Source organism: Hyperolius riggenbachi, chromosome 4 (assembly GCF_040937935.1).
Source record: "Hyperolius riggenbachi isolate aHypRig1 chromosome 4, aHypRig1.pri, whole genome shotgun sequence".
Lineage (NCBI taxonomy): Eukaryota > Metazoa > Chordata > Amphibia > Anura > Hyperoliidae > Hyperolius > Hyperolius riggenbachi.
In genome coordinates, this window is record NC_090649.1 from 439,603,778 (window position 1) to 439,618,141 (window position 14,364).

Here is a 14,364-nt window from a genome sequence, read left to right on the forward strand (position 1 = left end):
CGTCCCCTGTCACATGGCGGCGATCCCCGGCCGCTGATTGGCCGGGGATCGCCGATCTGCCTTACGGCGCTGCTGCGCAGCAGCGCCGTACTATGTAAACAAAGCGGATTATTTCCGCTTGTGTTTACATTTAGCCTGCGAGCCGCCATCGGCGGCCCGCAGGCTATTCACGGAGCCCCCCGCCGTGAATTGACAGGAAGCAGCCGCTCGCGCGAGCGGCTGCTTCCTGATTAATTAGCCTGCAGCCGGCGACGCAGAACTACGTCGCTGGTCCTGCAGCTGCCACTTTGCCGACGCACGGTATAAGCGTGCGGTCGGCAAGTGGTTAAGCAAATCCACGGTCGTGGGCACTTCTGAAGTTTTATGAAGCACTTGGGCTCATGAAGGCCGTCTGCTCGATACTGCACATGCGCAATAACGTTACATAGATGCGCCAGCGCATCATAGAGGGCACTCGCACATGTCCAGTATGCGGCGTCACGTCATCATTTGCCAGAGTGCTCCATTCTGTTTTCATTTTAATATAGTCCAAAACTTAAACATGTGGTTCAAATTCAATCAAAACTCTAGCACTTATGCTACATACACACTTGAGATAAAATTATTTGGAAAAGGAAAGACCACAGACCTATTTTAACACATTCCATACAGTATGAGAGCCATACCTACACAGTAGATTATATGGAGCTGAACTCCACATCAGATAAACACTTTCCACGATGCTGCACACACAGATGCCCGTACACATTCTAAAGATCATTATCTGCAATACACCTGTTAATGCAAAAGATCCATTCCAGCAATATGCAGTAATTGTCTATGAGATCTGCAGATCCTCATACACACCTTGATTAACAGATAATCATCTGGAGAACGGATCCACCAGGATGTATTTTCAGATCTGCAGATGAAGTCTGTTAAACAGCGTGTGTATGATGATCTGCAGATCTCATAGACTATGATTGAATTTAGCAGGAATGGATCTTTGGCAGGAACAGATCTTTTGAATTAGTACGGGCATCTTCGTGTGCAGCATCTTGCAAAGGTTGTATCTGTTGGTGGAGTGCAGCTCCATATTATATACTGTGTAGGTATGGCTGTGATACAACATGGAATGTGTTAAAATTGATCTGCGATCTTGCATTTGCCAAAGACTTTTATCTCAAGTGTGTATGCAGCATAACTTTTAAAATTAGTAATTCTTTGCAGTTTTTATTTAACATAAGTAGGTAGAAATAAAATTCCATGCTGGTGTATTTGTCAATGTAAACTACAAATAAAAAGTTCCTTTCTTTTACATTTAAACTGAATTAATAGGTATACATAGTCTGCCAAGTTTACTTTATTCACATCAATAACAGTTGTCGTACATAAAATGTGTTATATTTTAGGCATTATATTCAAATGAACATCACAAATAAGCATGTAGCTAGTCTGGTATGATCGTACTTTAAAGTATGAAATGCAGGATCCGCTGCATGCTTGTTCAGTGCCTATGGATAATATTAGAGGCAGAGGATCTGCAGGCCTACCAGCCAACTGTTATTGTTTACAAGGAAATAAACTTGGGCGTCTCCATATACCTATTTCCTCAGTGCCACTGTAAAGTAAAATGTTTTATACTTTATCGATGGATGAAGTTAAAATTACACTATTAATAGTAAACTCTAAAGCAACTGAACAATTACTGTTTGACAAGGACACTACTCTGAACACAATGAAACACAGATTACTGTGTTCACCCAATGTTGTCTATCAGATTATGGTGAAGGTTTGCGCTTCCCATCCAGAATTGTATTCTGCCTTTGTAAAATCTCAAGCTGATTTTCATGGACATACTTTAGATTTTCTAAGAGTAGACTCATAAGCTCATATATGTTTTTGGAAAGATTTAACATACGGTCCATATGTAAAGTAGTGTTTTTTTGTAACATTGCATCACTAATGTCTTGACTAATACTTTTGGAAACTGGCTCAGTTTCTTTATTGGAATCACTGTTTTCTATACTTTCTACACATTCTTCCTCGACTTCAGATTCTTCAACCACACATCCTGTCTTGTCCTTATTTTTGCCCTGCACTTCTATCTCTTTGGAGGGTGTATCATTACCCAATTTGTCATCGTCATTGGAAGACACCTCATATTCAACTATCCCTGAAACTAAGTTTTCTTTAACCTCTTTCTTTTTTCTTTCAAGACTGTAAACACAAGCATCGTAAACGTATTCATTGCACTTTGTGTAGTTTTTGGTTGCCGAGCGCTTTGGTCTTGTAGAAATTTGGTTGTTTTCTCACTAGCTACTAATTTATTAACCTCTTTTTTTTGTTTCTAATACCTTGTGCATGTCAACAGTAACTGTGATTTTTTTTTTTTTGGATGATTCATTCCCATTTCCAGGGTCTATGTTGTCACACACGTTAGAGTTTCCTTCACTTATGTATTCATCATGAGCATGATTTTCCTCCTCTTTTCTTTTTCTTTCCATGGGTGTCACGGACTCCTGGTTTTCCAGAGTCTGTTTTCCAATTTTTGTACCACTGGTGTTATCTTTCTCTATTTTTCCTTCTTTTCCATTTCCAATTTTATTTTTCTTCTTGTTTTTCGCAGGTAAACACACTTCTTTGCTTTCATGTTCTGTACAAGAAATTTTAGTTAAATTGTTATTGTATAGAACTTATTAACACATTTCATATATATTGATACACTTCAACTCAGAACTGTGTATTCAGACTATGGGCCATATGCAATTCACTTTTTCAAACAACTTTCCTCACAGGAGATAATTTTTAATCTTCTATTTACATAATTTTTCAGCACTTTAAAAAGAAAACAAGTACAAAAAAGTAGTTAAAAGGGTACTATCACAATTTTTTTTTAGTATTTTGTTGTTCTCTGGTGTCTTAAAAGGCATTTTATTGAAAAGTTTCAAAACTTCACCTAGGAGAAAACTCTGTAGAAAAATTAAATTGCATATGGCCCAATGAATCATACTCAAGAACTCGGATTTTGGGAAATCTTCTAAACCATGATTACGATTCAAAATAGTTATTTTCATACACTGATGATTTGTAGTCTAATTAATTTTATACAAAATAAACATAACTGTTAAATATTTAAATAATTAGTGGAAGTAGAGGAGACTAAGTAGTCGAACTACAGGTTTTTGAATTGGATCCATTTTGGGTCACCCTAGTTGGATTTTTTGTCTGAATACTGTTTTTATAAAGTAAGTCGTGACAGTAATACTGAACATTTTTACTAGTGTCCAGTACGTAAAGGTATTAAGGGTAGCGCTGGATGTCATGATATCAATCTGTGCATAAGCTTGTGGGCTACATACAAAGTATGTATAATAGCATAAGAGTACAATATACACGATCAACCAAAATACAAATTTTCAAGTTCTCACACAGGCGAAATGAAGAGAAAGGTCTATGGAGGCTTTCATATTTTTTTAATTTAAGTGTAAAAATTTTTACAGGCAACCATGCTTAGCCACTGTCTACAATATTATAAAAGGTATTACACCTATACTAGCATGAACCAGATACGGATTTGTATTATTAAAAATCATATATTGTATTAATAGCTGCGTTTTTGTCTCATGGGTTATTCTCAGGCTACTGAAGACAAATAGAGCAGCATTGATGCCAGGCAACTGAAATACATTTAAAGCAATTAAACATGGAAGCCTCCATATACCTCTTACTACAGTGGACCTTTAAGTTTCATGCAAGATAACAAATATCACAGACAGCAAGGCAGAAGCCATACTAACTTACAGCTTGTTAAATAAGCCTGATTAATTGTGTGTTCATTCCATTTAAATGAATTTATATCCAATGTGTAAACAAATAATCTTGCTTGTCAAGGCTTAGGTACTCTATTTTGACTATGAGATGCTAGGGATATTGAACTACCAATGAACTGGGCCGAACAGGGTCATGGGTGTACCATTTCATTTTGCGGAGGAACGGAAGTAAGATAAAAATGCTACATATAACATTAGCTATCAAAATTGTAATATTTTAATAGTGCAGCCACTCAAAGTTGTGCTGATTGAACTGGTTTGTTTACTTATTAAACCAATATTGATTTTTGTGTGAACATGAGTAAGACATACAACTAGCTATATTTTACTCTCATTCCATATGTTTTATAACACAATACTACACATTAGACATTATTTAAAAATTTTCTTAAGATTATTATTACATTAAGGGCGTTATCTGTTAATACACAGTGTACTATATAGACTTGTTTCTTACTTTTTTGGTTAAATACACGAGGTCACGATTTCATTATTGCTATTCTTGTTATGGGCATTAGAACAGAGCTACTGTCATTAAATTCTATTTAAATAAAAAAAAGGGCAAAGTAATGATACAAGACGTAAAAATTTGTTTAAATTAATAGGGAACAGACCATCAACTTAGAAGAAGAATGATTTATGTCTCATTATTCCACCCAAAAAAATTTGCTACGTGTTATTTGTACAACTGTCATAATTTTTAAACGTTGTTCTTTTCATTTCCATCACATGATGGAGTCATGTCTGCTTATTGCCAGAAATTTAGAAAAAAAAATTAGAATCAAGTATAAAATTATTGTTACTATATTCACACTGCACTATTGGAATGAGATTAAACTGTACAAAAAAATATGCTTATTGATATGTTAACTATAACATATAGATTGTGATAAATATTAACCTTCTTCATCCAAACTCTCCAAAACTTTGGATGTGGACACCACATTCTCAATACTTTCATTTTCCAAACCTGCTTCATTTTCTGTACTAAGTGCTCTCTTATACACTATCTTCTTTGCTGAGGATTTCTTCTTTCTTTTTGTTCCTATAAAAATAAAAATTTTAGATAAAAAAATTGAACACTGTACACTATGTGTTAATAGTATTTGATACTATATTGAATTTCACAATGACAGTTGATTTAAAAAAATATTTATCAATATAATAAATATTTTCATACCAAAAAAAGGTTTTTTTTTATCCTTCCAGAAATAATTAGGGATTATTATTTTTTTTTTAAAAAACAGTCTGAAAAAATATCAGGGCTGTGGTGTCGGAGTCGTGGAGTCGGAGTCGGAGCAATTTTGGGTGCCTGGAGTCGGAGTTGTAGTTGGGAAATAATGCACCGACTCCGACTCCTAATGAATTTTAAACTGGAATTAAAATAGAAAATATGGTACAATGTTCTATTTCTCAGATAATAGTCATAAAAATAATGTATATATACAGTCAAAATACAGTAATAGCTGTGCTCAGTCCACAAAAATTAAATAAGGCAATCAAAATTAGTTACTTGTGCTGCTTCAATAAAGCAGTCCCCATATTTTTTAAGTCAGATATACGTATCTGATTTTGACTGTACAGTATATATGATGTGTACACAGGAACATCTTATATATATACTACATAACATCTATGCTGTAAGTATAAAGCCTGATGTGTAGCCGTGCCATTAACAGATGGTCAATGAGATGGAAATAATTCAGCATGGATGCTGGTTTATGCAAATGTATGCGCTCTCTTTGCTCATGAAATAAAAAAATTTGATATGTTGTTAAAATTTGGTTTGGTGACTACAAATTACAGGGTACCTGAGACGGATGAAAATTAATTTTTTTTATACACACCTGGGGCTTCCTACAGCCACCTTCAGGCCAATCAGTCCCTCGCTGTCCTCCTCCACCACCTTGATCTTCTGCTATGAGTCCTGGTATTTCAGCCAGTCAGCGCAGTCCAGCCACGTGCCGCTCCCACAGCCAGGAACATTCTGCACCTGTGCAATAGTGCTGCGCAGGTGTAGTACGCTTCAGGCGGCGGAGTGTGTGCATGCGCACTATGACAGACTGGCTCAAGTACCTGGACTCATAGCAGAAGATGCAAGTGGTGGAGGAGGACAGCGAGGGACTGATTAGCCTGAAGGGGGCTTGAGGAAGCCACAGGTAGGTAGAAAACTTTAATTTCATCTGTCTCAGGTTTACTTTGTTACACAGCAGTACTATACTCTACATATGCACTCCCCACAGAGCTGGAGGGAATCCACTGAGAATGTTGTGCACATTGAACACAGAGGTGTTGTCTATCACCCATAAACCTGGTTCAGATTGTGCATGAAGAATGTGTAATAGAGGAAGAATCTCCTCATTCACCTGCAGCGTACCTGCACATCACTCTTACATGTACCCACAGTTACATTGCCTAAGGCCTGATCCATGTTCAGATTGTACATGAATAATGTGTAATAGATGAAGAATCTACTTGTTCCCCTGCAGAGTATCTGCACATAATTCTTACATGTACCCACAGTTACATTGCCTAGGGGCTGATAGATGTTCTTTGTTATGGTCTGTACCTTTTACAAGTTCTCTTACCAAGGACTAGTTTTATTACAAAGTGAATAAATATAGTAGTCTACATATCCTTCACACTTCAGTTGTCTCGTTAAATTCCTAAGCATTGCCAGTTAATAGACGAATTTCACGTTACATACTGTTAATCAACAAAATTGTAATATGCAAATTAAAGGAGTCTGAGTCGTCGAGTAGTTGGAGTTTGTGGAATCCTAAACTGAGGAGTCGGAGTCGGTGGATTTTTGGACCTACTCCACAGCCCTGAAAAATTTTGACCTACATACCCAGGTTATGTTAATATTTTACTCACACTTTACATAACATGTGCAGTAACCACATAACGCCTTGGACATAAGCTTTAAAAATAGATAACTGGTGGCCCAATTTTTGCTGCATGTGCAAATTTATTGCTACGGAACAGTTAGGCAGACACTATAGAAATTGTATATTTACAGCCATCAACATCAGTACAGCAGGAAAATAAAGATGCAATAAACAGGTAAGTTCGAAATATCTTTTATTCCCTGTGCTCGGTTTCATTGTGTACTGCTCAACCTCATCAATCAAAACTATGATAAAATAAATACTTGAGCAGTCAATGTGCCTTCTCACATCCATCGACATAGGTCAGTCTTTGTTAAAAAAATGTACATTCTTACCCAAGCCTGCCCCCATGTGGTTATATTCATGAATTTTTTCAACTTTTGCAATACATAACATTGATAAAGAATACTCAATAATTGAAATTTTAAAACACAACTAGAATAAAAAAATAAAAAAATTTTTATAAAAAATTACAATTTTAGAGAATTACACGCACTTATTTTATGGTCTCCCAGTTATCGGGTAGTCCAAGAGTATCACCTGCTTTTAAAATCCATGATGAGATAGTCTTCAACAAATCCAACGCACTTTGCTGTCTTATGACTGCTAAAGGGGCCCATACACCTAATGATTTTACCAATGATATACAGCCGATCCTATCACAGTGATGAAATCGGCCGTGAAATCGCCGTGCATAACGCTGATAGACCAATCATTGTTCCAGTGACATCAGATGTTCACGTTGAACCATCCGTGAGGAAGAGTTTTATCGATCGCTGGCGGGTCGTGAGTGCATGGCTAGCGTTGGGCAAATTCACAAAGACCAACACAATGCAGCGGATATACATTTTCTGTTCCGCCACTAGCATGTTCACCACTGTATTGCATACGCTCCGAAATATGGACCTTTTCACCAGCTACACAGAACTTTAAAGAGACTCTGTAACAATTTTTTCAGCCTTAGTTCTTCTATCCTATAAGTTCCTATGCCTGTTCTAATCTGCTCTGGCTTACTGCAGTCTTTCCTAACTGCACTGTCTCTGTAATAAATCAATGTATCTTTCCTCTGTCCTGTTTGTCGGGCTAAAGCTTGATTGTGTGGAATGTGCAGGGCTGCTTGTGATTGGTAGAAGCGATACACACCCTCTGCAGGCCCCCTGCATACTCTGAATGACTCATACACTATGCTTAGCTGAGCCTATTAGAAGCTGGTTAGTTTGTTTGTAAACACTGCCTAAAACTGTTAATTACAAGCCAGGATTGCAGCAGAGAGTGGCAGAAACAGCACAGAGGGGCACAGGAGAAAATAATGAATAGAATGGTATGCTTTTTATTGTAAGAATATTAGAGTACAGATTCTCTTTAAGTCCAGGCAGGAAGGGTAAACAGTACAGCGCCATCCACAGTTTAAATTTACCCTAGCCCGGTAGTTCGGTAGCTGAAGGAACGGTCCACATCAGGGAGCGTACAAGAAAACAGCGGGGACCTGGTTAGTTGCGCCGGTGGAACAGGTAATGTATGCGTGTGAAGGGTGCAGCAACTGCAGCAGCTTCACATATTGTGATCTGTTTCAGAATTAAATCCAATCACAATCTGTTTGCAGTAAAGGCAGTCATACGATCTGGATATCAAACAGCATGTCACGGATGTCGGCTAAGCATCTCTCCCTGTCACACGAGTCATGCAGTGACAGTGATGCGTCAATGCAAATACTTTGCCTTTTACGTACACTATCTATAGCCATTATCAAAGTGTCACTCACAGGACAATGTACTGCACTACAGCAGAGGCACAGGTGTGACAAAGTAGGCAGGTAAAGCACGCAATTATGCTTGTGCATCCGCCGTCAGTTTTGTACATTACAAATTTTTTTATTTTTTTTTATTTTTAATGTAAAACAAAATAAAAAATTACCTTTCCTACGGCCTAGAGTTGGATTTCGAAGGATAGCTTCGCGAAGTTTTCTCTCCCATTTATTGTACTGAACTGTAGTGTACTTTTCACGAGATATCTTGTCTTGTACTTTGGACTTGCAGTCCTGAAACCTGCGACAACAGCTGAACGGTCAATTTGTGAAACTGAAGATACCTAAAAAAAAAAAGTCATACATACATTACTTTACGTAATTCTTATAAAAATACAGGTGAAATTAACTGTAAATAGATTAGTTCCCCAAAATAACTGTATAAAGATATGATGCGTTTTCTTGGTGAACTTTACACGTACAGTGAACAATTTCTTTGTATCTGTTTTAGGTATTGACAAGATCGTGGGAGGGGGCAACAAATTGGGCTTGTTATATGCAGCTTCAACGCCTGAATAGCTTCTGGTATAGAAACATTCACTTTAGAATAGCTAGATATGTTTTCAATAAATATGTAAAAGCGTAATAATCCGCACCACCTTCATGCATGTATCTTCATTTATTGGTAGAAAAAGACAAACATATTAAAAAGAACTGCAGGGCAAAACAGTCCGCTGTTTCGGGCTACCTGCCCATCTTCAAGTTGCCCAGTTCTGATTAAAACACATATCAATGCACACATATATATACATCTCATCCAATCGTAGGAGGTATACAAATTAGAGAACCTGATGGAGAACTGATCATTTGCATATATTGACCACACCTATAAGGCCACAAAGTGAGCTGATTGGCTAAAACCGATTTTCAAATTCCCAGTACAATGTAAATACAATAAAGATCGTTCCATATCTCACAGTAATCAGATCTCTCATGATCTATATAATTATATAGATCATGAGAGATCTGATTACTGTGAGATATGCTGATAACGATCTTTATTGTATTTACATTGTACTGGGAATTTGAAACTCGGTTTTAGCCAATCAGCTCACTTTGTGGCCTTATAGGTGTGGTCAATATATGTAAATGATCAGTTCTCCATCAGGTTCTCTAATTTGTATACCTCCTACAATTGGATGAGATGTATATATATGTGTGCATTGATATGTGTTTTAATCAGAACTGGGCAACTTGAAGATGGGCAGGTAGCCCGAAACAGCGGACTGTTTTGCCCTGCAGTTCTTTTTAATATGTTTGTCTTTTTCTACCAATAAATGAAGATACATGCATGAAGATGGTGCGGATTATTACGCTTTTACACTATTGAATCCTGTGGTGTCCGGGATTTTTCTCCAGCACACCTACCATTCCTGACTGGATGGCGTGCCAGTGAGTGCTACTCCATACATAGAACTTCAATAAATATGTATTCGCTTCGTTTTGCTAGATGTTCATGTATAACATTTATTTAAAATCCCCCCCCCCCCCATGAGGTGCAAATGCAAGCCAATTAAGCAACAGGAAGTGCAATTAAGCAGTACATGAGCAAAGGGAATTAGTGCCGGTGTTGTGTTTCTGATTACGCTTCCTGTGGATTTGCACTGCACCGCATGCGCACTAGTAGACTGTGCGGTGGCTTTTACTATTTCATAATGCTGCTGATGGTAACATTATAATTATCTCTGCTTACAAACATCCTACACTCCTAAAATTTTAAAGGTAGGAAGGGGGACCCCAAACTACATCTATAAAAAATTGCAGCCCCCGAGCCCCACTGCCTCCAAAGTTTCATTTCAAGAATCTATCTCCTGAACCACTGGTGCTCGGTGGATGCAATATGGCATACAGTTGGTTCGGGGGATCCATTCCCTTCTATGAAAATTTGAATAGTCTACTATATATGGAAGCATAGATATTTATTATGTTAACATCAGCATCAAAATTATCTTCACACTGTGCATGTGTACTACTCTATGTGGTGGGGAGCTTCAAGTTAGTGCAATCATACATTACACCAGTATTGTGTCCTAGTAGGCTGCCTGTTGATTTGCGCTTCCACACATGTGCAGTTGTAGACTAAGTCCACTATTCCGATAGCATGATGATGCTGGTGTTAAAAAATTGTCCAAAAAAAAATTGCACCAGGAGATATTACACTAATCATATTTTGAGGGTAAGGAGTGAACACCTGAAATACATTAAAAAAAAAAGAGATTGCAGCCTCCCTGATCCCTGCTATTCAAGGAGATAGATTAGTGAAAAGTTTCTTATGAAACATTTGGTCTCTGGTGCAGAAATTGTGTAGAATGTAGTTTGGGCTGTTTCCTCCCTACAATAAATAATATTGTAGTGTAAGAATTGTGGAAGCGTAGTTATGTACAATTAAACCACCAGAAGAAAAATTAAACTCACAGTAAGCATGCATGATACTCGTTATGTAAGGGAGCTTTCGGCCAGGTGTAAAGATTGATAGCACCGGTCGTAAGCTTCCTTAAAAACTACAAAACTTTTCCTACTGTAAATATCTACGCCTATACAACTATTACACTCAGATTATTTTGTGGGTAGAAAGGGGACACCACCATAACTACATTAAAACTATCTTCAGCACCCTAGACCCATTGCTTCCGGAGATTGATTATAGAAACCTATATAGGGAACCAGCTCTGCTCTGCAGCAGAAATTTGCCAGAAAGGTAGTGAGTGGTGTCACTTCCATGCCCTTAATTTGTGGAGTTTAAAAGGTTTTGGAGTGTAGATAGGTTGCTATTTGTAACATCATTAGCATCATTCTAAGTTACATGTGTCCACACATTCTGCTAATGCGCATGCGGCCAGCAAAAATCAGTATTCAGCGTACTTAGACACAACAAAGAAATATTACAATTTATCCATTATAATTCTTCAAATCAACATTACAAGATGTAAAACCTTGAGTGAAGGAAATAATGTGAACACCTGTCAATATCTCTAACTGACATAATAATGTAGTACTGGAAACTTGAATTCTGTAATGTAAATAGTATTGTACACTCAAATACTACTTACTCATACTACTTAAAACTCATATCCCTGCCTACCAAAGCTGTGTCAAACTTCAACTTGCTAAAAGGTTCATTGGCTACTTATGTAGGATAAGGACAACATGAGGTATTAGTATGCAAAATTTCAATCTCCACGCAACGCTGAAGCTAGAGAAAAATTATTTAAAAATATATAGGGAAGCAGTAGGGCATGTGTGGTGGAATTATGCATATAGGTAGTTTGCTCACTCAAAATCATAAATGGAAATGTTGAGTAATGCATTATGTAATTATGCAAACAATTTGATAAGTTAAACACAGAAAAAATTAATGACGTACTTAATGTTCAAGCACAGTATACTACTGGGCATGCGTGGCATATCAACTTAACATGCATCTTAATAGGACACAACACCAGCTTCTAAGACATGACAATATTCACTTTACTATGCATTGCTCTGTATGGATGATTGTAACATTTCTGTGGGTTCTTCGCAACCTAAGCCACACAACAGTGGAGGAAAGAGCAAAGATTTAAATTAATACGAATGCTATTAGTGTAATGATGAATTTGATCCACACTCGTGCACTATGCATTTAGGTACAATATTTAATGTACATAATTGAAAATCCAGTCCGATGCTAGCAAAAAATATATTATTTGTATTTATTCATTAAAAGAAATCTTCTAAATTTTAACATGCAAACATTTTAAATAAATTAATAACTACTAAGTACCTGATTGTAGAAATAAGTATTTGATTTCAATGATGTAGCAGAAACGGTGTAGTGTCAGAACGGGCAGCCCCGCAGGTTGGGCCGCTCTGTTGCTTCTGCGCATGGGGCTATGGGACGTGCGTGCTACGTCATCCTCCACCGCTGCAGTTTTGTGTAGTGTGATGAATGTGTATATTTCAGTGCTGCTCTGCTTTATCACTATACTACACCCCTTGTTCGCCACTGTTATGTCATAATAGGCAGCCCGAGAGCAGCCCAGCTCGCTGCAGAGGAAACGTCATCGCGTACTACAGCATCGGGATACACGTCTTCAGCAGAACAGCGCATGCCCGTTTTTCTGCTGCTCATTTGTATATAAACGTTGTGGCCGCCTCCATCCACCACCGCAGAAGGGGCGGCGAGCAAGGGGTGTACTATAATGATAAAGCAGAGCAGCACTGAAATATACACATTCATCACACTACACAAAACTGCATTGTTGGAGGACGACGTAGCACGTACGTCCCATAACCGCATGCGCAGAAGCAATAGAGCGGCCCAACCTGCGGGGCTGCCCATTCTCACACTACACCTGCACTATCACTCAGCAGAACCAGTCAGTATGCACTCATAACTACGAAGTTATTATACACTATCTACTTCCGTTCATAAGCCACTTCCGCTCATTCTCAACTGTTGGAATCGCCCTCTTACACGCCCCTCTCAGTGTGGTATCACTTGTAGGGGCGTGAATAGGAGGAGTTTCTTTGGCGAATAAGTGAAAAAAGGAATCTCATTTATTAAAACAGCTTAAGAAGAACACAATGCAGTAAACACCGTGTGAACCTTGTGTCCATTTTGTTATTTTAATAAAGTTTTGTATTTAATAGCGCTAGCAGCGGTGTAAATATTCTTACTGTAATACATCAAAGCATATAAAATCTAAATAACATAATTATTTATTATATTATAAACCTCTACAACCCTTTTTTTGGGTAAAAATTAAATAAAAAAATCACATTGTACTCAAATTCTAGTCCAAAAAAAAAAAAAAAAAAAAGTACCGTATATACTCGCCTATGGCCTCGATTCATAAACAGCAGTGCGATAACAAAAATCTTGTCGGGAAAATACTGCACTCGGTATTTTCCCGGTCTGTGTGCTAATTCATAAAGATTTCCCCAGCTGCCCTTGGAGGTCGGTAAATTACCGCAGCCCATTAAGCGGTAGAGTAGAGCAGTGTCCCGATTCCCTCTTTGCCCTGCAGAAATGAATCACACAGACGGCTCTCTCTGGCTCTCCCACTGATGACTCAGACAGATGAGTCACACAGTCTTTCCCTGCCTGCAGAAATTACTCTCACAGCCGGCTCTTTCCACTGATGACTCAGACAGATGAGTCACACAGTCTTTCCCTGCCTGCTGAAATGATTCACACAGACGGCTCTCCTGCTCTCTCCACAGATGAATCAAACAGACTTTCGGATCTCTGCACTTTGCATTAATCAGAGCTGTCAGAGCTGTCGGTAACTTGTTAAGACCTCACCAGAGGTGTCGGTAACTACCGCCAGGCTTACCGCATGTTCAAGGCTTTATGAATTGACATTTGCTGACAATTTACTGACATGTGTTGTCGGTAACTGCAGCCAAGTCGGTAATTTAGCTCCCTGGTCGGTAATGTCAGCTTTTCATGCGGTAACAGCCTTTATGAATTGACATTTTGCTAAGTGGTCGGTAAAGTCTGCTGTTTTCAGCATTACCGCATGAGGTAATGCTTTATGAATCGAGGCCTATAAGTCGAGAAATTTAGGACTGACTCAAACTATAAAAGTGGGGGAGTCGCCTTATACTTGAGTAGTCCTAAATTTCACAACTTATAGCAGAGAATTGTAGGGGAGCCTCTTTCTCTCCCCTTACTCAGTCCTAACGCTGGCAGCTTTCCAGAAATCCCCCCTCCCTCCCATCACCACGTAAAGGATGGTCTTCTCCCCCTCTCTCCCCCCTCTGCCGCAGTCATCTAATGGTCAGCGCTGAAGTGGAAACTCACTGATTACACAACGAGACATCCTCCCTTGTCCCTCTGCTCACGCTGGTCTGTTTACAATACCACAGCTAC

At 38.3% G+C, this 14,364-nt stretch overlaps 1 long non-coding RNA gene across 1 annotated transcript; it reads right to left on the reverse strand.

The window, feature by feature from the left end:
- Positions 1-1,107: 1,107 nt before the first annotated feature.
- LOC137570939 (uncharacterized) lies at positions 1,108-14,360 on the reverse strand. Its single transcript, XR_011031246.1, has 4 exons — positions 14,296-14,360; positions 8,618-8,791; positions 4,714-4,857; positions 1,108-2,635 (listed from the first exon to the last, which is right to left on the reverse strand). It is a non-coding gene; the product is annotated as an uncharacterized lncRNA (long non-coding RNA).
- Positions 14,361-14,364: the final 4 nt, after the last annotated feature.